Source organism: Aedes albopictus, chromosome 3 (genome assembly GCF_035046485.1).
Source record: "Aedes albopictus strain Foshan chromosome 3, AalbF5, whole genome shotgun sequence".
In the NCBI taxonomy this organism is placed as follows: Eukaryota; Metazoa; Arthropoda; class Insecta; order Diptera; family Culicidae; genus Aedes; species Aedes albopictus.
In genome coordinates this window covers 66,832,251-66,858,257 of record NC_085138.1, presented here as the reverse complement: position 1 = coordinate 66,858,257, position 26,007 = coordinate 66,832,251, and the positions used below count along the sequence as shown (strand labels likewise).

Sequence of the window (26,007 nt, the reverse complement as noted above, 5' to 3'; positions counted from 1 at the left end):
TTGTGATATTTGAGTTTTTGTGACAAATATCATATTTTTTCAAAGTAGAAAAAGAAATTTTTTACAGTGTATATTTTCTAAGGAATCATCATTTAGTTATCTAACTTTGCTGAAAAATTTATAACAATCGAACAATCCGTTTTTGCTGTATAGCTTTTAGAATATTTTAGAACTATTTTCGCATACACCCTTTTGAAAAGTTAGTCGTGAGTGAATATGAAGGTTTAATATCAAAAAATGGCGATTTATATGAAATTGAAAAACTGTGCAAAGTTTCAGATATTTTTGAAATGGTCGCTCAGGATCGACTGACATGACTCCGTGGAATTCCTCTATTATCTTATTTTTTAAATTTTTCTACAAAAAGGGTCACCCTAATGCAAAATAAGTGAACCACCCTAACGATATATGATATATAATATGCTAGCAGTTGCCATCGATGATATAAGACATGTTCCAGTACTATTGCTATGAATATTTCAGCAACTAAATTCAATTCCTCCATTTCAAATTAATTTCACTCCCCCAACTCAAAAATTTTCTAAGTCCAAAAAGTCAATTTTTTTCAAAAAAAAATTTTTTGAGATAACACCAGATCTCGACGTTTCATGCACTTTTAAGGCATTTGGCATCAAAAAAAATTTTTCGATTTCGTAATTTTCATGTATCCCTACCTTGGGATATTTTTCGTGTTTCAAAACAGCCAAAATTTGACCGCTTTGGGCCACCCCTTAGCGAAGTCCGATTGAGCTGAAATTTTGCATAGGGACTTTTTTTGAGGAGACGAAACTTTTGAGCACTACCCGTTTTTGAAATTCGATGGTCAAATTTTTCCCATACGTTCCATTGGCACCCTACTGGCCACTGCCCGAGTAAATATCATCTAAGTAAGATTGGAAAAATCTAATCCTCCGAATGTCGTCAAACGGAAAACTGCCGAGCATTTACTCTGCAACTGCGGAGTGCTGTCCCATCTCAGATTGGCGATATTTGGTAAAGGGTTTCTAGAGCCCTTGGAAATTTAGAGAAGTAATCACAAACAGGGTAATAAACTTTATAAAACGAGTTGTGCCTAGTTGGGATCAGGTGTTACATCAACCATTGTCCATCATAGCTCAATTGTGACAGGATATTTAACTAGCACCAAATTAAATATGGGTCATACCACAATATTCCTAAATAATGGACGCAGTGGTTAAAAGGCTCTACAGATAAAGGAAAAAAGATTAAATTCCTGGAATAATTTCTGTAGAAACGTATGGATTTATTTTGGAAGAAATCCATAGACGGTTTCATTGGGCTTGGAATGTTCGGACAAATTTAAGGAATACATTGAATAATTTCTGAAGGAAACTTTGTAATAATTACGGTTTTGTACGAATTTTGTTAAAACATCTATGAAGGATTTTTTCAGGAAACCCATGGAAGCTTTTCTGGAGAAACTAACTATCCCAAGTAACAATTCCGCTGCTGATTGGTTTTGTTTGATTTTTATTAGGGTTTAATTACAGCAATAAATAAAACTCACAGTTTTATGACTACTTTTATGAAAACCATTGATTAAATGTTTTATAGTATACTTGAAGATATCAATAAAGCCAGATTTTAAGAGTAAACAAAACTCTCCAATATGTAAACTTTCTGGCATTCATTATTACCACAATAAAACTGTTCAAACTCTCACAGATGGCGATCCGTTCGTTTAGTAACAACATCTGTTAGTGGAAAAGCAGAAACTATGACACTGCTAGGTTTATTGCGGTCATCATAAAAGTAAAGTTGCTTTCGTTTTATTTTCGCTAATTATGGTCGTCGCCATATTGAAGAATCAGATACGTGAATGAAAATAGTTTATTTTGCTCAAATTAGCAACGAATTGATAGTTTGCCGTCATTTCCATAGTATGCTCACATAAATAAATTCTCTCAGCTGAGTTTTCTTGTAATTCGAGATAGTTTTACTAAATTAACAAATGGATTTATTTCATTCCAACATGATAATATGCATCATTTTCGAAGCGCATTAATTTTATGTTTCTGCAACCCTAACATTCACGATAAAATTGAATGCGCAAATTATTACTTTGAAATGATCGCTTTCTACTTACGAATGATATATCCTCCTGAACTTCACGTGCCATTGATGAAGCTTCTCTGTTTCTTGAGCTGTCATATTTTTTGTGAAAAAAACAACAACAATCATCATAACCTCTTTTCGAGTATGAAATTTTTTGACTAGGTTTTAAAACAGTTTTATTGCTACTCCTTATACGGATTGCAAAACCTCTCCGAGAGAGGTCCACTTAGCCAGATGATGCTCTTAAAGAGGTTATCAAGAGGTTTTGATGTATGAATCTGTTTTATTGCAAGTGTTATTAAATTGATCATGAAAACCTCTTATAGAGCCGAACAAAACTTAAAATGTTACTTGGGATTGTACATAAAAATGAGTTTGAAGTTCCTTTGAGGCAACAAAACTCAAGAACGGATGAACCGATCAGCATCACTCTTGCATGGTTCGATTCGTATTCGAGGTGGCTGTGTTTATATGCACAAAAAGCTATGAAAATCAACTAACAAAATAAGAAAATTGATAAAGTGTTGATTTTTCATGAGCTGGGAAGGAAATCAACACGATCGAAATGAAACAAATCTAGAGTGCAGTGATGTTATTAGCTCAACAGTTGTCAAACCACCACAGCTTGGCAAGACAACGTTTGCCGGGACAGCTAGTACATAAACATAAACAACCTGGACGCTCCTTCCAGGTTATCGATTCACCATCCCGTCGTGCTACAAGGATCAAAACTAGTGCAACGTGTACCGCAACTTGACCTCCACGCATGGAAACCCCAATCCGTTTACACTACAGAAGGACTTAATCACATGGGGCCTCCGTATTGCCCAGACTTTTCCGGGGATTCCAAAACCAAAAATAATCCATTTAAACTTGCGTTGTTAAGAGCTTTGAAAATAATCAAAGAATCAAACAATTTACAACACATTTCTAAACAGTACTGTCCAGCATAGTTGTCCCATATTCTATGGGCATCTCTTTTAACATGGGACAACTATGCTGCACACGACAGAATAGTCGGTGTTCCAATTTTATCAAAGCCGTACAACTTATATGACCCTCCAACATTCAAACAAAGCCAGGTGTGGCAGTTGATGTGAATAAAATGTGTATCGATTATTCCATTAATCGTTTCAACTGCGGACCATGGGGTTGGTCCCTCAATGGGTTGGGTATGTACAGTACATGAGTGTATGAACCTTTTGTCTCATCATCATCGTTTGAATGGTCCTTCCATGATGGTCCTGCTGTACTATGCGGTGAAGTAGATTGCACTTTTTGTCCGTCTGTCGTTGTTGAACCGGACCAGTATGGAAATTTATCCTGTGATTATCATCGTTTATTTTCCCATTGCGCAGGGGTATTGACTTCGAAATTCGTTAGAGTTGTTGTTGTTTGTCGTGCCATTGTAAATTTTCATTGGGAAGTTTGAACATTTAATTTCAAATAAATTTGATGTATCTGTTGACTTTGTGGTCTGACGATAACATCAAATGTTAAGTTTTCCCGCACAACTCTCAGTCCAACTCCTTCAATTATCGCGCCGAAAACTTTGCAGAAATCTTAATCAACTTCCTTGGGGTGGTGACCCTCATTAACCCATTACAAACAGCCACGCACAAATCGTTCTACAGCAAGCACCCGATTAGGCGAACAATTTTATTCACCCACTTCCACCTTCTCTTCGCAACATTGCCTTCGGACGCCCGAGGCAGTAAACTTGTTTGACGAAGGTTTTACAACTGGGGGAACATACTCGCCAGCCGTCGCCGTACTCTACGACCACCTTACTAATGTTTCTTCTGCGTCTCACCCTTTTCTAATTACAGATTGTGAACTTTGATTTGACCTTCGGCAGCATCAGCAACTCAAGCAGCAGTAGTAGTTGCAGGTATACCAGTGTACCAATGTACAAGTGGTAAGTGTTTTCCGGATTTACTTGCCTGTCGAAAGCTTAGGCGGATTATCCTGCCAGAATGAGTGCTCTCAAGTGGAAGGGTTGTACACTACACACAGCTATAATTGCATCCCTGCTGGGTTACCGTACCTATGTATGTGCGGTAGAAATTATACGGTTCTTTAAGTTCATGGTACGTGAATATGGAGATTTTCGTGTACTGATGTTAAGCTTACAGTGAAAGTATCGTGTTGGCTTTGTCGAGCAAGATAATTAGCAAACATTTTCTTCGGTGGGAAGGATCAAGTTCCAAAAGATGCTTGTTACAATTAGCAGAGTAGATAGTTTCATGTTATTCATTGCACTTTAGGGTCCAGCCCAAAACACGAAAAAATATGCCATATTTGACTAGATATTTTTCAAATTGAATGAGATTTTGTTTATGCGCTGGTTGTCGCTAATCATGAATGTTTGCATCAAAACATAAACATTTCTCTCACCTTAGAGGATAGCCAAAATTTTTATGATAGGCAACTTTTTTTCGCTCACAACAAGTTCAACAAGCTGTAACATTTCATAGAGTGCATAAAAATTCTCAAATTTTGACTGTTTGTCAACCTCTATTATATGTGCATCATTGGTACAAATATCGAGCCCAAATTTGTAGTTGATTTTTCGTGAAGTTAGAATGGTTGTCGTAAAACACTATTTTTTAGACAACTAATTTTTGTCTTATCTTATATTAATATATTTGGGAAATGCTGATTCTATTCGGTGATTGCAACAACTAAAACACGACTTATTATATTATAACTAATTAAAAAATATATATTTTAGATCTAATGATGGCTGAAAGTCAGTAGGCTTACTTACCTTACCGATCACGCTAATGCCGGGGTGGCCTCTGCTGTACTGTACATAGTAGCCGTCTCCATTCCACTCGGTCCATGGCTGTTTGTCTCCAGTTCCGCACTCTGCGTAGGGTCCGCAGATCGTCCTCCACTTGGTCGACCCACCTAGCTCGCTGCGCTCCACGTCTTCTTGTACCGGTCGGATGACTCTCGAGAACCATTTTAGTCGGGTTGCTATCCGACATCCTGATGACGTGACCCGCCCACTGTAGCCTCCCGATTTTCGCGGTATGGACGATGGTTGGTTCTCTTAGCAGCTGATGCAGCTCGTGGTTCATTCACCTTCTCCAAGTCCCGTCTTCCATCTGCACTCCGCCGTAGATGGTACGCAACACCTTCCGTTCGAAAACTCCAAGGGCGCGTTGGTCCTCTGCACGTAGGGTCCATGTTTCGTGCCCATAGAGGACGACCGGTCTAATCAGCTTTTTGTAGATAGTCAACTTCGTGTTACGGCGAACTTTATTCGATCGTAGAGTTCTGCGGAGTCCAAAGTAAGCACGATTTCCTGCCACAATGCGCCTCTGAATTTCTCTGCTGGTGCCGTTGGCGGCGGTCACCAGTGAGCCCAAGTACATGAATTTTTCAACCGCCTCGATTTCATCACCGTCGATATAAATTCGGGGTGGCGGGCGCGGTGATTCCTCCCTGGAGCCCTTTGCCATCATGTAGTTTGTCTTCGACACATTAATGACTTATCTAATTAATGACTTCACTCTTAAGTCGGATGTACGTTTCCACTATCGTTTCAAATTTACGAGCTATAATATCAATATCATCAGCAAAACCAAGCAGCTGAACGGACTTCGTGAAAATTGTCCCACTCGTGTTTATCCCCGCTCTCCTTATTACACCTTCTAACGCAATGTTGAACAGCAAGCACGAAAGACCATAAACTTGCCGTAACCCTCTGCGAGATTCGAAGGGACTCGAGAGTGTCCCTGATACTCGAACTACGCACATCACTCGATCCATCGTCGCCTTGATCAATCGTATCAGTTTATACGGGAATCCGTATTCGTGCATAATCTGCCATAGCTGTTCTCGATCGATTGTATCATACGCCGATTTGAAATCGATGAACAAGTGATGTGTGGGCACGTTGTTTTCGCGGCATTTCTGCAACACCTGGCGGACGGCGAACATCTGATCCGTTGTAGCGCGTTCACCCATAAATCCAGCCTGATATTGCCCCACGAACTCTCTTGCAATCGGTGATAGACGGTGGCATAAAATTTGAGAGAGTATCTTGTAGGCAGCGCTCAGTAGTCTGATCGCGCGGTAGTTCCCGCAATACAACTTGTCGCCCTTTTTGAAGATGGGACACACGATACCTTCCATCCATTCCTCCGGTAATACTTCCTCCTTCCAAATCTTGGTAATGACCCAGTGTAGTGCTCTCACTAGTGCTTCTCCACCGTATTTTAGTAGCTCGCTTGGTAGTTGATCTACCCCAGCGGCTTTGTTGTTTTTCAACCGGCTAACCTCCTCCTCAATATCTTGGAAGTCAGGGACCGGAAGTCTTTCGTCCTGTGCACATACTGCTAGATCTGTTACCACGCCACCTTCGGTACTTGCAACGTCGCCATTGAGGTCCTCATCGTAATGCTACTGCCACCTCTCGACCACCTCATACTCGCTCGTGAGAATTTTCCCGTGAATATCTCGGTATATGTTGGGTTGTGGCACAAAGCCTCTGCGCGAGCGGTTCAGCTTCTCGTAGAACTTTCGTGTGTCCTTAGCGCGGTACAGCTCTTCCATCGCTTCGCGATCTCGTTCTTCCTGCTGGCGCTTCTTCATCCGGAAGACTGAGTTCTGCCTGTTCCGCGCCTGTCTGTAACGTGCCTCATTTGCTCTCGTACGGTGTTGCAGCATTCTCGCCCATGCTGCAATCTTCTCGTTTTTGAACTGTACACATTCGCCGTCGTACCAGTCGTTTCTGTGATTTTGAGTCGCGAAGCCTAGTGCTGTAGCCGAGGTACTACCTATGGCGGATCGGATGTCCCTCCAGCCATCTTCAAGTGTAGCTGCGCCAAGCTGCTCCTGCGTTGGTAGGGCCACTGCTAACTGCTGCGCGTAGTCTTGAACCACTTCTACGTTATGCAGCGCTCGGTGTTGATCCGCGGCGTTCGACTTCGACGCGTGGTGATAACTGCCGAAAACTTTGAGCGCATGCATACAGCGACTAAGTAGTTGTTGGAAATAGGCAAACGATTTCCTTCCGTGTTTAGTGAGTCCCGAGTTCTCCGTTGAATAGTATTTGGATTTCGTTATATTTTGTCACAGACAGAACAGATGTAGAATGTTATGGGATGTCACATAGGAAAGTTACTTCGCTGAATATAGCTACGAGATAGTTACTAATGGTGCATAATTGAAGATGTTAGATGAATTGCGTTTTGGAAGACAGATAATGGAACTAAAATGTAAGTTGTAAAGCAAATATTTGTGCAATTCTAATTAATAAAATTGAACTATTTGCAGTCTTGAAGCTGCCAAAACAGTATGCTGCTTTCGAGAAGTTTTGCTCCTTCCAATAAATCGCGTTTCTAACAGTAGTGATCCGAATCTATATTCGCACTGCGGTATGTGCGGACATTGGTTATATCCGAGAAAAATTTACCGTCGATTAGAACGTAGTCGATTTGGTTTTCTGTTTGATGGTTGGGTGATCTCCACGTGGCTTTGTGGATATCTTTGCGAGGGAAGAAGGTGCTTCGGACAACCATACCACGGGAGGCCGCAAAGTTTACTTATCGCAGGCCGTTATTTCGTCGCGTGGATCTTTGCCGATTATACCGAGTCGTATTTTCTCCTATGTTATTCGCACTGGGGATTTTTACGGGTGGCTTATTGGGCCTGTCTCGCCGGAGGGCCATCGTGCCAGTTCTGTTTAACGTCCCAACCAACACTGGGACGACCACGCTGATGGGGCTACCATCTTGGATCTAGCTGGGCCAGCTGGGCGTGGTGCAGCGTTTCTTATTCAGCCGCTGGATGCCCGAACAGACGCTGTTTGAGCCGCACCTCCTTGGTGAGCAGACGCTCGGGTCGTACCTCCTCAATCTAGCTGAAGTCAGAAGGACAACAGTGCCCAGGCTGCACCACCAGCTAAACACACAACTCTTAGCTGGCGGTCTTCGTCATCGCTTGAGGTAGGAACTTGTGAGTACCAGAGCTATGTCCAGTCCGGTGGTCATAAATAGGTGGAGACTTCAACGCCTGGTCGATTAAGTGAGGTAGCCGCTCGACTAACGCGAGCGGCTGGGCTATACTTTAAGCTTTCGTTAGACTTTTAGTGGAAGTCGCGAACGTAGGTGACAAAAAACCTACTGTAGGAACGGTGCAGAATCCATCCATTGATGTGACCTTCTGAAGCCCGGATCTCAACCAAGCTCGGACTGGAGGGTCGACGATGGATATACGCACAGTGACCATCTGGCGAATCGGGCGGAACACGGAGGAAGACGGCCACAGCCGAACTGTCGTAATTATGCAAAATGACGTAAGCGTCCATCTTTGCACATCCTGCCTAAGAGCTTGGAGGAGGATGCAAAGAGCTTGCGCCGATGAGGATAGAATAGAGCGTAGCGAGGTCTACGGGGCGGCTTAACTGACACTGAACAAAGAGATTAAGGCGCGTAAGCGAGCATGCTTCGTAAGCCTCTGCCAGGCAGCCAACACGACCCGTTGGGATGATGCCTAAAGAGGTGTCGTGGCCAAAACGTAGCGGGGCACCACCCCCAGAACGCCCCCCAAGATGCTGCAGAAAATCGTGAAAACGTTGTTCCTGCGCCACGATACAAAACTATGGGCCCCGTTCCCTATGGTCAAACCGGCCATCCTCACAATAGCCATCATGACGGCCATCGCCCTGACATGTTTAGAATGGCTATGCAGATGTGCCTTGATAGAGACGAATTTCCGGAGCGATAGAAAAGGCACAGATTGGTTCAACAACCCAACCCCGGGAAGCCACCTAGCGACCCGTCGGCATACAGACCTTTCCGCCCTCTGGATACCGCCGGGAAACTGTTGGATGGTGCATGCCGAGAAACCCCAGGACTCTGGCCTCTCGGATAATCAGTTCAGCTTCTGCAGGGGTCAATCAACGGTGGATGCTATTAGGGCTGTAACAAAAACGGCCGAGATAGCGCATCAAAAGAAGTGAATGGGAACTCGACGCGCTGGACGTAAACAATAAGTTCAAAATCGTCAGTTGGGCTGCCATTGAGAGTGCCACATATCGCCTAAGAGTCCCGGATAGCCTATGCCGGATTCTGGGAAGCTGCTTCTAGAATAGGGCACAAATCTATGAGGAGGAAGGCGAGAGGAGCTACAACATCACCGTGGGGGTGCCTCAGGGCTCAATCTTGGGCCCGGTACTGTAAACGCAGCGTATGATGGCTATTGAGGCTCAAGTTTCCACCGGTCGTAAAGCTAATCGGCTTTGTCAATAACATGGGCCTCCTGGTATATGACGAGTCGACAAAGGAAGTGGAAGTGACAGCAACGCACGTAATTGGCATAATGGAGGACTGGATGAAGTCGAGACAATAATTGTTAGCACTCGCGCCCAACAACGGTGCATGGTCGAGTGCGCTAATAGAAATACACTAGAACTCTAATGGCGCTGTAGTCACTTTTCTCATATAATTATTTAAATAACTTTAATTGCAATAACTTACTATTTTTAAATGGCCATCTTGTAGAGGACCTTTTGTTTTGGTAAACAAATTTAACTTGACACTTCTAGTACCGCTGCTGACGCTGTAAGGGCGTGGCAAACTAGATGTTAGTCACAATAACAGTCGCGACCAAGGTAAGTAAAAGGAAGGTAATCCAATATGCTAAATCATACAATCCGCCATATTGGAATTTGGAATGACAGCTGGCAAGTTTGTTTTGATTTGGAAGTTTATCAATGATAGCAAGCCATGAACCAAAAGGTCATTTCATTGTGATTTCAACCAACGAGCTTGTGTCCTAATTTATTGCATCCAAATAATGCAATAACCCCAATGGTATGCTCTAGTCTAGAGAAATATTACCCGTCCCGTGCGAAACTTCTCTGAAACCCTGCGGAGTAATCTTGGCAATAGGCCTCCGGGTAGAATTCCCAACTGCTGCCCAAGGTACACCATCACGCCTTTCCTCAAGATTCTGATCTGTTGGTTTTTCTTTAAACTTTAGGCGGTAAAGATTCGGCATGCGTATGGCTAAGTTGAGCGTATGGCGTTGAATTTATCACAATAATTAACCTTCCGTAACTCGCGCGGTTGACTACCTGCGTCAGCACCACGCTAATGCTGAGTACATAAAGCGAGTTTTTTTCAACGTGTTGTACAAAATACAATAGCGCGATCGCTCGAGGGTTAACTTGCAATTCTACAAGCTCGGCAACAAGCACCTGCTCTGCCACTGCGGATTTTTTTTTCACTTGTTTGGAGGTCAATAACAACCCCTAGCAACCTCACAGAAACCGATAGAGTAGAGCGTAAACAAACTCGCCAGCAATCAACTCCAACACCCCCGCTATAAACTTCTCCCCGCGTCCACTTACTGCTTATATGCTAGTACCTTCCATTAAATTTACCTTGGTCGCGACATTGGACTTCTGTGGCTAGTTATTCTACTAGTGCGCTAGTGGTCAACCGATTCGTGAAGCGACTCGAGAGTACGCACAGGCCAATGTGATCTAAGTTAGGTGTAGAGATCGTTTTGTGTAATGCACAGATCTTTGCTGGTGTTAGTGCGCTGTTTTTTTAGTCAACATAGCAACCTTCAGCATCTTGACGACGACTGACGTCATACAGTCACTCGTTGTGAATTTAGGAAGCCCGCCTACATTTTCAGCTGGTTCACTGCTCATACTTCTACTGTTACCGTGGGTGGTCTGCTTTTTGTTATTTCATTCAAACACAAAACAAAGGTAAGTTGGCAGCGTTTGAAAAATTTGCAGGATTTGCAAAATTTTCAACATTTTCAACATTTTCAACATTTCTACCTATTTTAGGATCAAATGCAGATGGTGTATTGTTTTAACGTTTGACGAACACTTCAATCAAGAATATACTGCAATTGAGCAAACGAAATTATGTTTCATCTGTGACACTTCGATACTCGTGACCGCTGTTCGATAGGATGAGGCAAGCAGTAAGGGAATATATTATTTTCCCTAAATTTTGCACTCAAGCTCATCCAGATAAGAAAGGATTTGTCCATTAGAAACTCGTGAGAGTTTTCAACTAGTTTTGCTCCAGCTATTTTTTTTTGTATCGCATAAATCGGCAAGGTAGAATAGGCACGCGATTGTGTATGTGCCGGGCGGACAAAATGGATTTCGCTTCTTCCACGGTCTTCCGAATCGTTTTACAGAGCAAAAAGCGGGCAGACCAACAAGTCATCTCTAACGGACGTACCGCGAAGGTAAGGAATAAAGAGAATGAGTTTTTAGTGGGTCGATCCTCATTTAACCCGAGGAATTACCTCTTGGGTATCTGATCAGCCGATTTTCCCATTCTGTAAAAAAAACACAATCTATCGCCTAAATATATCTCCCGTACCCATGGATCACATCACCCACCAAAGGTGATTCCCAGATCACACATCCTACCCAACTAACTATTTATCCATGCTGGTTGTGGGGAAGCAGAGTGCTCTTGGTCTCTAGTAGCAACAACTAACACACTCTAACACTCCTTCGTATCTCAACTGACTCTAAGGATTTGGCATGCGCCGGTATTGATCTAAAATGTATGACCTGCTAAAGGACAAGGTATTTGGAGTACACAGTTCAAATTTTCTCGAGCACAAATCTAGAGAACCATCAAACGGATCTGGCTGAAAATGCTACTCAATGTTTACTGTGCGGAAGCAAGCATCAAGTTACATTATCAGCCAGATACGTTTGAGGTTCTCTAGATATGTGCTCGAGAAAATTGGAGCTATATTCTTAAAATAGGTTGTCCTTAAATCGCACTTTGAGAATAAGTGTGGCGTACTACGCATATCCTTATCCAGTTGAATCTCAGGGCAATTCATGCCAGTTCAGATCAATCATGGAGGAGCAACCATTTACATGTACAGTCAGTCTAAGCTTGAGTTATGCTAAGCTATATCAAGGCCAACAATTGAAAAGGCCACAACTACATTTTGTAAACAAACATGTTTCTATCGACTTGAGGCCTTTCGAACTCCATTCACACACCTGACCACCACTAACAGATAGCGCAAACATCAAGCTTTCTGTTAATGGTGGTAAGATGCGTGGATGGATCCCAGAAGGCCCTAAGTTGACAGAAACGTGTTTGTTTACGCAATGTTGATGTGGCCTTTTCAATTGTTGGTCTTGATATGAACAATATCGATGCACAGACACCATCAAAAAGTCCTGAGCTCATTATTGGCGTCTTACAGTTGCTGTGATGAAGTATTCGATGGAACTGCACTCCAGACACCATCAATCAATTTCAATCAAATTGACTTCAAACCAAAAACCAAACAAATCCGACAGCAAACCTGCAAACTCAACAACTTTTACAACGGACTGTTCCGTGCTGGGGTGAAAAGTTATCTCACAACTTTTCGTCAGCCAGTTCCCCATGTTTAATTTACCGTCGTCAGTCAGTTCATAATCACAGTCCGTGCGGTTGATTCCAAACCGGAAACAAAGAGGCAACCGATCCGAGCCCAGCCTTGGCATGACAAAGGTCACCATCGATTTCATCAAGATAAACTCCGGCACCGGCAGGCAGCCAAACAAAAGTGTTGCTTTCAATACCCAATAGCGAAGTGGGTAAGTCCCCGTTGTACAAACATTCCGACTTGGAAAACATTGAACCCGGCTTATCTGGCTTCGGTCGCCGGGGATGGCCGCCTTTTGCTGTTTTCCTCATTCGCAATTCTCAGTCCATATCCTACGAATCAATCAGTGATGACTATTTTGCGGATTGAGGACGGCGCGGCGCAGAGGTTGGTAAAATTGAAAGCAAAAGTTTGCCCTCATTCGTGGGTAATCCGGCCGGTAGCTATGGACTGGTGAAAGTAAGTTCAATGGGAAGTGGGGTTTTGATTCGAAGTTTTCTCTGTTTGTGGACATTTCATTCAATCTGGGAGGAACCAAAAACGGTGAAAATCTCTTATAACCAGCGACGAACATTTGTAATTAGTCTGTGGAATAGTTGAAATTGAAAACTTGAATGTGGCAAAATAGTACAGGCAGCACCAGAAACTGTTAGCTGGCAATACCGATGGGATAGCGTGTGTCATTTGAAAACGAGCCTCTATTCTTCCAATCACAACATGAACTTACATAGTGCAAAACTGTTGTCCACTCGAATGCTCATTGCGTTTCATTATTAAAGACCCAGTAATAGGATTACTTGTGAGTGCAGCAGAGTGGCCCAAAATTTTAAATCGTCCTCTGAAACAGAGAGCATGCTGAATATTTGCCATGCGATAGCTGAGTTGACAACGGCCAGTCAACCGCTTTGATCAGCATGCTGCAATTCTGCTTAAAGCCTGTATCCGCAATAATCGGGACACAGAAATACAGCTGTACCTCTGCAATATATAGATAAAAATTGCTCAAATTTGGCCTAATAACATCTTAGGATGTGTTCATTACACCCACAAAATTTCATGTGAATTGGGTCAGTAGTTTTTGTTGTAGCAATGAAAGAGTGGAATGTGCTCCATTGAATTTTGTACAGCCCCTAGTTTTGCTTGTCAGCGCTGTAACTTTTGAATTTGGCAAAGTAAATGGTTGAAATTTTGAACTCAAACCTCTCAATCTGCATTTGTGGCATGGGCAAAATTTCAAAAAAATCGATACACTACCAACAATTTTACAGTCGAATCATGTATTGGGACTGAACGTGATTTTAGCCCCTCAAACAGCAATTAGTCAGCACCCTTTATTGTTTCGATTGTACTATTGAAAGTACTATATCAATAATCATCAAATTTTGCAGGCATAATATACACATAATCAACTACCTTCTGTGAAAATTTTATGAAAATTGACAGAGAAATTCAAACGTTATGAATAGCAAAACATCGCACATGAAAAACACGAAAAATTTTCACTAACACTCACCTCTATCAACACCAGTAGCTTTCAAACCAATTGATCAACGTTGATGAAATTTTGCAAGAAAGTGTCTCTATAAGTATCAGAACTACTAACGAAATTTCATAATTATCATCACAGAACTTCGAACTGTACCGTGAAAGAACCATACATTATATGAATAAAAATTGGTCATGATTGTACAAAATTCTTAAAACCACGTCTGTTTGCTTATCATCCACAGTTAAAAGTAATGCATCGATTTTTATGAAATTTGGCACAAATAATAAACATACACCAAAGAGTTCTCAGTCAATTATTTAGCCAATTTTACCGATTCGTTATAGAGCTACAGCTGTACTTCTGTGTCCCGATTATTGCGGATACAGGCTTTAGATAGACCTCCAAACTATTCCAATATTGTTTATGTTGAGTGGCAGCCCAGGTTTGAATCTGAAGCTTCACCCAACACTTCGATTCCGGAATAGCTGGCTCAGGGCCAATGATGTCATGTGGTGCTCCAGTGCGAGCTAACTTATCAGCCAAATTCATTTCCAGCAATGGAAGAATGGCCAGGTACCCATCAAGGTGAACAGTATTTACTGAATTCAGCTCCTCGATTTGAGCTCGACAAGCAATAACTATCTTCGACCTGGGGTTGGTCGACGCTAGTGCTTTAATAGCAGCCTGGCTAACTGTACAGAAGTATATGACTTTGCCCATTTACGTGCTCCTAAAGTGCTGATTATACTCCACACATAAGAGCAAAGATTTCGGCCTGAAAACGGTGCAGTGTCTACCAAGTGAGCTCACTAGAGTGGACACCAGCACCAGCTCGACAGCTCGACCTTCGAGAAGGGAGCCAGCAGTGTAACATACGATGCCGTCTGAAATACTTCTCTGCAGATGTCCACTCTTCCCTGAAAGTGAATTTCGTGGAAAATTTCCTATATCGAAAACTACAAGCAATTGTACGCAAGGACAATTTTGTGCCATTTCACCAAAAATGGAAACAACGAGGTGTGTGTTGATCCGCGGTTCACAGGAGATCCGTCTAGAAGACCAAGTACCCATAAGCGGCAAGTGCAAGAAAGGGCTTCTTGTTTAAGATGAATGTGTGGTGGGACAACGTCAAAAATAACTTCAAGCACTATCATGGGAGCTGGAAAGAACGCTCCAGACATTAAGCCAATAAGCACATTTTGATTGGAGTGTTCTCTCTTCACCATTTTGCCATTACACAAGACATTCATAGGCCAATATTGGTCGAACAACAGTTGTGTAAATCCGTTGATGTGTTTGGGTTTTAGACCCCATGTTTTACCATTGGTTCGCCGGCATTACCCGAAGGCCATACAAGCTTTCTTGATTCTCAACTCAATTCAACGATTTCACCTTTCCGTGAAAAGAACAATATATGTTTTACTCGGGACTCGGGTTGACTGAAAGGCCATATTGGCAACATCAACCCTCAACCTGGGTGCTTTGCATCAGGTCGACAATTTTAGGTAGTCGTCGGCAAACCATAACCGCTATTATTGAGTTGCCTCAATAGCGTATCTGATACGAAATTCCACAAAAGTGGTGACAAGACTCCCCCTAGGGGGCATCTACAAACATTCAATTTCATAATAATCGCTGTTTGGCACAATGTCGAGAAGCGATGTCGACTTTTGAGCATTTGGTGAATCCAGCTGGAAATCATTGGAGTTATGGCATGACCTCGTGCGGCTTACAATATGGCATTGCATGACATGTTGTCAAAAGCACCCTCGATCGTAAGAAAACTCCCTTACAAGACTGATTTTGAGTGAATGTTTTCTCGATACTGTATACAACTTGGGTGAAAGTGTCATAGTGGACTTATCAGTTTAGTACGCATGTTGGTTCATATGAGGAGGCGTGTTAGCCAGATGAACATCACGGATCACGGATGTGATGATCGACAATGCGTTCTAATCATTTCAGAGGTAAAGAGGTCAAACTTATAGGTATGAAACTCTTTGCTTCTTCATACGACGTACGACCCTCCTTCGGAATAAACTTTACAGTAATATCCGCCAGGATTTGGGAATGTACCTTGCAGCAAAACTGCAAACAAGTAGTTGTTTCAAAACATGTTTGAAATGATCGAATCCCTTCTGAAGCAAAATAGGATAAATCCCATCTGCCCCAGGAGATTTGAAAGGAGCAAAGCTATTAAGTGCCCATTCAATCGATTCTAAAGTTATGATACTCCGAGCCGAAGCTAAAGAATCATAACTACACATATCCGGGGGATGTGTACTGAATAAACATTCCAAAACATCCTCATCAGAGGAAGTGAAATCACCATTTGGCAAACGAAGTTCGTTCACTTGAAAATCCTTAGATTTTGCAAGGATTTTGTTCAACCGACTGGCTTCACTCAGACTGGAAACATATGTACAAAGGTTTTTTTCCAGCCGGATCGTTCAGCAGACCAGAGAGCTTTCCTATAGGCCTTGCGAGCCGACCTGAAAGCCTCCGATCCAGCAGAACGTCGTCTGTTCCAACTCTTTCTACATTGTTTCCTGAGCTTCGCCAGATCAGAGTTCCACCAAGAGGTTCCTCTTGTGGTCTTCACAGACCGCAGAGGGCAATCTTCTTCAAAAGCTTCCATGATGAAGGCCGTTGTATTATCAACGGCATCATTTAAGTCACTTGGATTGTCAATGGATGGTGAATCCATGAAATTTTACTGTAACCAAATCGGTAAAGAGATCCCAGTTGGTTGACCGGGGGTTCCTGAAACGCAAAGTTTGCGAAGTAACATTCACATGTTTAAACAAAATGTAGCGATGGTCAAATAAAGATTCTTCATCTGACACATGCCAATTGGTCAGCTCGTGACTAATTCTGCTAGAGCAAAGCGTTATGTCTAACACTTCCTCTCTAGCAGATACCATGAAGGTTGGGCGGTTGCCTATGTTAAGTAATACAAGATCTGTACTACTTAAGTATTCCATCAAACTGGAGCCTCTCAAATTGAAGTCTGAGCTGCCCCAGATTATATGGTGAGCATTAGCAGCACTACCAACAATTAGCGGAAGGCCTTTTGAAGTGCAGTATGCAATGACTTGCTTGAAAGCATCCGTAGGAGATGATTCACCATGCGGTAAATAAACCGAACAATAAACGTATTTCCTTTTGAGGTTTCCAACAGATACATCAATTGTGATAGCACATACATCTCTGGTAGTTAGTTCACAGATGAGTATAGCAACGATTGAGTTGTTGACCAGCACATATGCTCGAGGCATGACACGTGAGTTTGCCATTTCATTTTTACTGAAAGTAGCAAACACCGGGTTCACAAGGTATCCTAGATAGAAATTCCCATTTACGAAAGTAAGGTTCTTGGACTAATGCCACTTGGGCTGTACCATCTTGCATAAGTCTACAAAGATTGATCGTTGCTGTTCTTTTGTGCTGAAGATTGATCTGAGCTATCCTAACCGTAGCCACTACCCAAACTAGGCAAGATTAAACTCATAACAATCACAGCACAAAAAAGAACAGCAACAATAAAGCCAGATCGGTATCGATTTGAGTGCGCCAAAGGCCAAAAGAATAATCTAGGAAAAACTCCTAAAAACTCCTATGGAAAGGAAGAATTCGCTTGAAGTCCCAAAAAGGAATCCTGGGAGGAGCTGGGATTCTCAAAAAGAATCCAAAAGGGAGCTTCTGAAGGAAACCCAAAAACTAATCTCAGATTGAGCTACCTGAGGAATTATCGAAGAAAATTATGGAGAAATTCTAGCAAAAAATTGTGGAGAAACCACGGAAGAAATTCCCGAAGGAATCTCAGGAAAAAAAATTGCTGGGATAATCCAAATAGGAATTACTTGAAGAATTAATTTCTTGAAAAACTTTAGATGGAATTTTGAAAGAATTCAGGATCACCTGAAATAATCTCAGAAGGCATTTCTAAAGAAATCGCAGAAAAGTTCTCTGGAAGAATCTCGGGAGTACTCCTGGCAAGAGCTATTGAAGCAATTCCAGACGGAACTTGTTTAGGAATCTCAGGAGAAACTCCTGGAAGAATCCCAGATGGAACCTGTGGAGGAATCCTAGATCAACCTCCGGAAGGATCTCATCAAAAACTCTTCTGGAATCCCACAAGAAGCCTCTAAATTAGCCCTAAAACAAATTTATGGAGAAACCACAAATCCCGGATGGAATTCCTATGAAATCCCACAAGAATTTACTGGAGGGGTGCCACCATGCCGACATCCATATTTTGAAATAAATCAAATTCTTCTAAGTCTCAGTCTAAGCCCTATGACTGCTCTAAGGTGATCTATATCTACGATACGGGATACTTAACAATGATAATGAGCACTGCATTCATTGTTTTCCAAATAAGTTTGATAATTTGGGTCACTCTGATGCTCACCGGTTTTGAATGTATTTTCCGTTGTTGTGCCGATTCCAGCGACCTCATTCTGCAGAATTTGCCACTCAACCATCCTAATATCCATAATTGATGTTGAAAGTTGGAAACACCATTCACCATTCGGTTTTTGTGTGTACCGCCCAGGGCGAACGTACACACTACTTACACACAAACTCACAGTCATCGACATTAAAGAACAATTTTATGGCTCTCGTGATTGTAGACAATTTTATCGGACGAGTCGGTTGTTGTCATTCGATGCAAACTATGTGTGTTTAGGACGCTCCCCAGTCCGTATAGTTGTTTGTTGTCGTCGTTGTCGTCGTCGTCGCCATCACCATCATCAGCATCAACGCTTGAACGAACAACCAACCATGTAACAACAGTTGGACAGTTTTTGCTCGGTCTCGCCAACTGGCAAAGCTCGAGGAGATGTCTGGACCATGAAAACGTCTCCGGTTGATATTATGACGTTCGGTATGGGTTCGAGCTCCCGCCCCGGGCCGGAACCTGTTTAGTTCAAACGATGTCATTGGCTTTCTCCGGATCAGTTTTACTGCTTTTGTAGGAGGACACCAGGACCAGGGTATCGACAACAACATGAGTTGAGGGTGGTGAGGGATCCGATGGACTTTTGATCCCTAATCCAGCATTAGCTCACTGGTGATAGCGTGTAATTATTTGCTGCCAGAGACGGCTTATGCTTGAGCTTGGGCAGGCAGCTTGTATGAATCCTATGTTTATGAACTCTAGGAGGGGCTTGTTTAAGTACAGGATTTGTAAACCTATGTATCAGAGCGAAGAGCTTTGCTGTATCGACGCATCGTTTTACAGCAATAATAGAGTTTGAAAATGGATGTTGTAACGACATACTCAGTTTTGCGACAACGTTGCATTTACCTTGAGTTTACGACTTTCAATCTGTTTGATTAAAAACTATGAAATTTGGTCAAACTTTTCAGGTCTCTGCCGTATTATTTTTCAGTTCTTCCAATGCATTGTTTTCCTCCTGGACTGTTTACAAATTTAGTATATCCAGCAGCAAATACCTATCTGCTTTTAATGCAAACCATCACAGAAGGCAGAGATTAATACTTGATCAAAAAAGGGTTTCGATAGGCCATAGTTCATCGTCGCCTCGAAATAATTTCCAAAATGTTCACCCTCAATCAAACAAATTTGCATTCCAATTGCTCCATCCTTTCCCAACATACATACACAAAACACATCATCCCACGTACGATTCTATCTTTGGCAACCATTTCGTCCGATTGATAAACGAAATCCAGTTAGCGCCCGTCCATGCGAATCCCAAATTGGAGGTCGTTTCTCTTATCCTGGCTCCGATCCGACCTTTCAAGAGGAACAAAATCTACGGCACAAAGTGACTCCATCCCAAATCGATTTATCATCGAGTCGACCCGATTTCAGCAGTCCGATTGTCTTACGGTTCGATTGCCCCAAATCCTCTTCTTCGTGATGATCGTGATTTATCAATTTCCTTCACCCCTATAGACAACCGGACGGCAAGGCGACGACGACACCCAACGGACGACGGCGATGCTTGGACCCATTGCGTTGGTTGTTGGTTCGCTCAGTCAGGAAGTGCTCCATCACGGATGGTGCCGGTCCGGTTCGTAGGCAGGCCCGGATTTAAGGGGGGGCAAAGGGGGCAAGTGCCCCGGGCCCCCCGATTAAGGGGGCCCCCCAAGAATCCATAAGCACTATATATTTTGTTCAACGAATCCATAAAAATGCACACCAAAGACGATTATATTTAATTGTATGTCCTAGAGTTGTTATAATTAGCTTCTTTAAGGGTATCCAGATTGGTTATAATCTGAAATCGAAATCCAAAATTTCATAATTTTGAAGCATTTGCAAGCTATTTGCAGATTGGATTCAAAGTTTTTGTGGGATTTCTTTTATTTTCGGTATGAGCTGCAATTCTAAAGTTATAAAACTGTTTTGTCAATTTATGTTTTGAAACAATTAAATTTTGAACTTTTGATCAAACTGAAAAACAATATTTCAATTGCTTAACAATTCAATTGTTTTTAGGCTGCTTGATTGCAGAAAATTAAGCTCTAGAGATATATTACAGTATTCAACGATTTAGTAAAACAAAGTTTTTGTTTTATTTTGGTATATGCGAGTTTTTCCAAAACCCCTTGAAAGTTCTTGTTGAGATCAGAAGAAAAACTTATTTTTGTTAAAATTACTGCACAAAAGCGTCTCTAAATAGAATGCGTTAAAAGCTCTTAAATAATACTTGTACATCAGTCTGTTGATTATACGATCATATTCTGAAAACAACTACTTAATATCCATCTGCACAAGTTCATTGAGGACAGATTTTATCATGGGAAATAGAAGATAATGATTCCTGGAAATGTTCCTGGAAAATTCGGGTTAGTTTTGAAAATCTAGTTTCAAGAAACATCTCGGAAAAGTGGTTTTGAACATCTGTTTCACTGTCATTTTTTTTAGAATTTATTGTCAAAGTTGCTCCTTGGCGTACTAACTTTGTTCAATTAGAATCTTAAAATACTCGCAGAATATTGCAATCCTAATGAAAACTTCTCCACATTCCTAGGTATTAAAATGAACGCTAAGTTCTAGAATTTGAATAAATCTTATGAATTCGAATGAATGTTTAAAATATATGTTATAGCTATCTGAATAAGATGACGTTTACGCTGTAAATTTGAATGCAGTATCTTGATGATTTAGTAAAAATATTAGAATAAATGTTCGTATTTTTTTTCTTTATTTGAATAATATGTCGTCATTTTTGAGAATTGCATTGTTAAAAGTAGGATAGGACATCGGTATATAAGTAACATTTGGCTTTAATATTTCCTACAATAATACTATATCCTTGAAAATAATGCAATATAAATGATAAAATAATAATTAGATTGACCAAAATAGTTGTGTGATTTAGTTTTTTTTTCCTGAATCGCAAAAAAAAAATTAAATACAAATAATACACAACATTGAAAACAAAAAGTTTAAAAATCTTCAAAATCTTGCTTCTGGGGGCCCACTTTATAGAGTTTGCCCCGGGCCCCCCGAAGCCCAAATCCGGCACTGTTCGTAGGACCTTGCTCGCGTTACCCGTTTCTCAGAAGAAAAGGTCACACACACACAAACACACGGTCCGGTCGTATAAACAATTTTCTCACAGTAATTGCGATGGTTATCTCTCGTTTTCGGTTCGAGTGGCAAAGTAGCAAGTCATCGACGGCGACGGCGGCATTGCTCGTCCGACGAGCTTCCGGATAATGGGGCCCCAAATCCTGCAAAACCGATTGGAAACCGATTTCCAAGTCCATCCGGTCTTTTTTCACTTTCGATTCGATCTTCCTGGGAGCCGAGCTATAGACTAGCCACCTCTTCGTCGCAGCACGATGGATCAGAAATGGAAGTTTCGCTGTGAATGTCAACGTTACATTGATCAGCTTCATTCGAAAGACTCAAATCTAATCCTACGATTTTTTTCAACAATGGAAATAAATCTACTAGTAGAAATCTACTTCGTCATAGGCGCTAATTTTCGTCATATCAGATGAGAAATAGTCTATAATAGCAAATACTTCAACTTACCTTTGCCAATGGCTCATAAGCAAAAAATGTGGACTATCAATAACCAGTCTCTATAGAACTGAAAATAGAATAATTCGGCACCAACATTTCAAAAGGGCGTAACTGCTTTTGCAACCAATGCCTTCTCACACACCTGTGGGTCGTATTTCATTCATCTCACGCAATTCACATCCACTAATCGAAAGAGGAGGATTTTATCTTTCTATTTGTGCTAGTGGATTGCTCGAGAGGGATGGGATACGCTCCACAGCTTTGTGAGAAGGCATTGGTTGTAAATGCAGTTACGCCCTTTTGAAATCTTGGTGCCGAATTAGGCTAAATTTCGTGTTACAGTTTCGCTCTACCGCTAGTCGAATTGTTCTTCATCACCGTTCAATTTTCACTTCGCCAGATTCGCTTGTTAAACCAACCTTCAATTCACACCCCGCAAAAGCTCTGTGGTACTTAAAAGTTGCAGCAAAAGCTGTTCAATTAATTACCTCATCCGTCTATCGACTTCCGAAGAATCACCAGGGCTGCTTCACGGATCGGACCAGCCGTTCCCAAACACCTCCTATGTGGAGTTTCTTTACAGTACTCTTCTATCGTTCGAACAATATCCATGGTAGCTCCTCGGAAAGTTGTTACGTCGTTGGAATAGAATTTGACCGCCTTTCCACGGCGGAATACGAAACGCCGAATCGTCATCAAGCATGCTTGCGGCGTCAAACTTTGAACCACTTCCAAGCAAGTAAAGAGGCAGATCCAATGCTTTTTGGACCTGCGTCCAACCGCAACAATCATTGGACCACAATAGTGCACTCCAGTAATGCTTAATATCCGCCAGCAGGGAATACCAAGGGAATCACACTTTGCCATACGCAAGCACTCATTGATGCCTTTAGTTCCGTTCGAAGAGTTGGGATTCGGAAACGTTGCTGAACCTCGTTGATCATGGTATTTGCATTTGCGTGAGTTGCCTGCCGGTGATAGTACTCCAACAACTCCCGGGTAATAGGATGTCACTTCTGCAGGATAACCGAGAACCGGAGTTTGAAAGGAAGGGACGAATAATCCGAAGTAAACCTTCCTCGTCCGAAAACGGGCTGTCGATTTACAGACTGCTGTACTTCTCAATCTGCTGCCACTTGTTGCGGGGAAGCTCTCGGTTACTCGCGAAAATCCTGACCTGACTTCTTCTTCATAGGCATCGGCTAGACTTTCTCACCACGCTTTGAACCAGTGAAGAGAATTGTCAGACAAAAGAGGCCCAAAACAAGCAACAAAGAAGGTGCGACGATTAGTCTTTATCCCTACTGGTGACAGATAATGACATGATCTCGAAACTTTTTGTTGCAGACAAAACGGAAGCTGAATTTGTTGCGTACTTTTCAACTCGTGAATAATCAATAATTCCTAACCCAAAGTCGAAACTGTTTGATGATAGAGCTTCACCAGAGTTGCAGTGTTTACCGACTCGAAGTTACCGTTCGAAAATTGCAATGCAAGGCTTGAAAATCTCTAAACTCGTGGTGTACGATGTTAATCCCATTATTTTCAAGTTGGGACAAACTTATGTCGCATGGGTTGTTTTGTCGCAACAAATACAGGTTGCGACATTGTCATTATTGTTGCGCGATGGTTGAATTTTGATTCACTGCTTTGAACTCGCGTTGGTGTTGGATCGCCAGTCCTTTTCTCCTTCATTCTCAGTTGGACCTAAATCAATGCAAGCACACTACCGTTCTGGCCAGCACTTTTCAGCGAGAGCCACGTCAAGCTCTTCAGGCTCTTCAGGATCGCTATCGTGGATCAGGTGACACACTCGTACTTTGCGTATTCGCCTACTACCGCTTCCTGTTTCGTCCTGTTTCCGGCTGGTATAGAAACGCCTGACTCTTAATCACGGTCCTTTCGACACCAAACTGCTTAACCTCTTCGATTTGATCAAATCGTCAGCGATGTTGCTTTTCGTGGATATCCAGTTCCACTCGCTGTGCTTCATGAGCCTGGCAATCTTGTCGACCCGGAACGCCATGAACGGTTTGTACCTCCGCTATTCCGAGAGTATCCACGAGCTAAGCCGACTTACCTCGGGGTGGACATCATCTCCAACGGAGCAACCTTCGACCTCGCAACTATCAACGGCAACAAGCACACCGGGTCATTGCTGTTGAAGACACGAAAATAAGCTGCCATACGCATGCTGGCTGACGTCGACCAGCACATGAAGCTGTAGTGTGTCATAGTTTACGGACGTCGAAGCTTGGAAGTAGTAGTGAGGAATCCTCACATTTTCAAGCTTCGGGAGTCGAGTAATCCACCGATCCTACTTCTCCAAGCTTTCGTCCTCGATCGGTTGCTACACTGCTACGCCACAAATCCTGAATCAGCATTTGCCTGTGGATCACGAAAGCAGTCAGTGTTAATAACTGGTTGAACAGACTCATGGCACCGCTCATAACTACCCTTTTATTCGGTCTACGATCGCTGGAAAATACGGTGCCAGATCTTCCCGAAGCTTGATCCGGAACGTGAACTCGTCGCTAGCTGGACTCTACACTATCCCTAAGACTAGTTTCAGAACCGATGCCGTACAGCAATTCGCCGGAGTTTGACACCCAGTTCCAAAACTCACTTCCTGGGCCCGCGTTACCGCTGCTTTGACCGTGCGCGTCAAAATAATCGTCCACGTAATGGTACTCCACTATTCAGTCGCTTCCGGAAACTGCCCTGCGTACTTCTCTGAAAACTAATCGCACCCTCTTGTCATCTTCGCACACTCGGACTTGGAGATACATCTCCTTAATGTCGTCGTCGAATCCTACCACTTGCTCACGAAATTCCGGTTGAAAATTTGGGAGCGGAGCCAACATTTCTCTTCAACAGATCGGAATGCAGCGACACTTCGATAACCGCTTCCGCTGGATATCACACCAAAAGCACTCTTCCCGGGGGTTTGCACCACCACGGTGTACCAAACATAATCCGGAGTGAATAGCCGTAGCTCCGCCCGCCTCTGTAGCTACGTGGATGTAGCTTTTTACCGAATATTCTTCTATCAACGACAGCTTCAAACTGTCCACCGTATGGGCGTCTGTGATGTCGAAACGCTGCGTACAACCTCTGGTCGATACGGGTCTTCCAATCTGGATACTCTAACGATGCAGGCTTCTGAGAGTGTTTGAGTAACATTTTGCTATGCGATCAGACTACTTATCTAGGAAAGCAGTCTTGCTGTGTGTTCGTGAAGGTAAATACGCTGATCGATTTCACCGTCGCGTAGTGTTTTGTGTCCGTTAAATGATTTCTTCCCTCCATGACAACACATGCGTCTGTCTGTTCCAGTCATCGTATCCCGGAAAAGCGAAGTTCCCGTTTTCCACCGTCGTGTTGAGCACTCGCTGCATCCATCGTATCGCTTCGGATTCTGTGCTACCTTTCATCCGCTGCGATGAGTACGTCGGAGTTCCTGCCTTCATATCCGTTGCTGACCCGTGAGGGACTCGATTAGGATGCCGCCCAAGAGAACACCAATGAAGAAGTTTCCAGATCCAGCTGAGGACGGAGAACTGCGAGCGCTGTTCCTCAACTGTGGAGCTGCTCAACGGAATGATAGCAGAATCCAGAACCCCCCGGAGAAATCCGAAGCAGACAAGGCCGAGCTAACCTCAGCCCAGATAATAGTGTACCAACGAAGCGCAGAAAATGTCCATACCGAGTATACCAGATTCCATTAAGAGATCATCAACCAGACACATGATGAATGCACCCGCCACGTGGTGATCTTGGTCAACCGCTCTCAGGAATGTCGGCGCTGCTCGTGGTAACCGTGCTCACTCGCGCATTGGATGACCAAACCCATGAGTTGTTGTAAGCTTCATTTGACCAGAGCGAGCTTACGAGTAGACGTTCGAGTTCCAGAAGCAACAATGCGTCATTTTGGAGAGATGCGCGAAAAAAGGGGTGTTCGTGTCGTCGACGTATGTGTGCGACTTCTATTCTTTACAGTACCAGAATTTCAAGTGTTCCGTGTTCCAGAAGCTGT

At 42.6% G+C, this 26,007-nt stretch overlaps 1 protein-coding gene across 2 annotated transcripts in view; it reads left to right on the top strand.

Moving 5' to 3' along the window:
- The first annotated feature begins 3,902 nt into the window (after window positions 1-3,902).
- LOC109425050 (connectin-like) overlaps window positions 3,903-26,007 on the top strand; it is a 453,200-nt gene continuing 431,095 nt past the window's right edge. Inside the window, exon 1 of one of the 2 annotated variants that reach the window (XM_062856048.1) lies at window positions 3,903-3,994. The gene's annotated coding sequence lies outside the window, so the exon portion shown is untranslated. The remainder of the gene's footprint in view (window positions 3,995-26,007) is intronic. The other variant, XM_062856050.1, reaches the window with a different exon arrangement.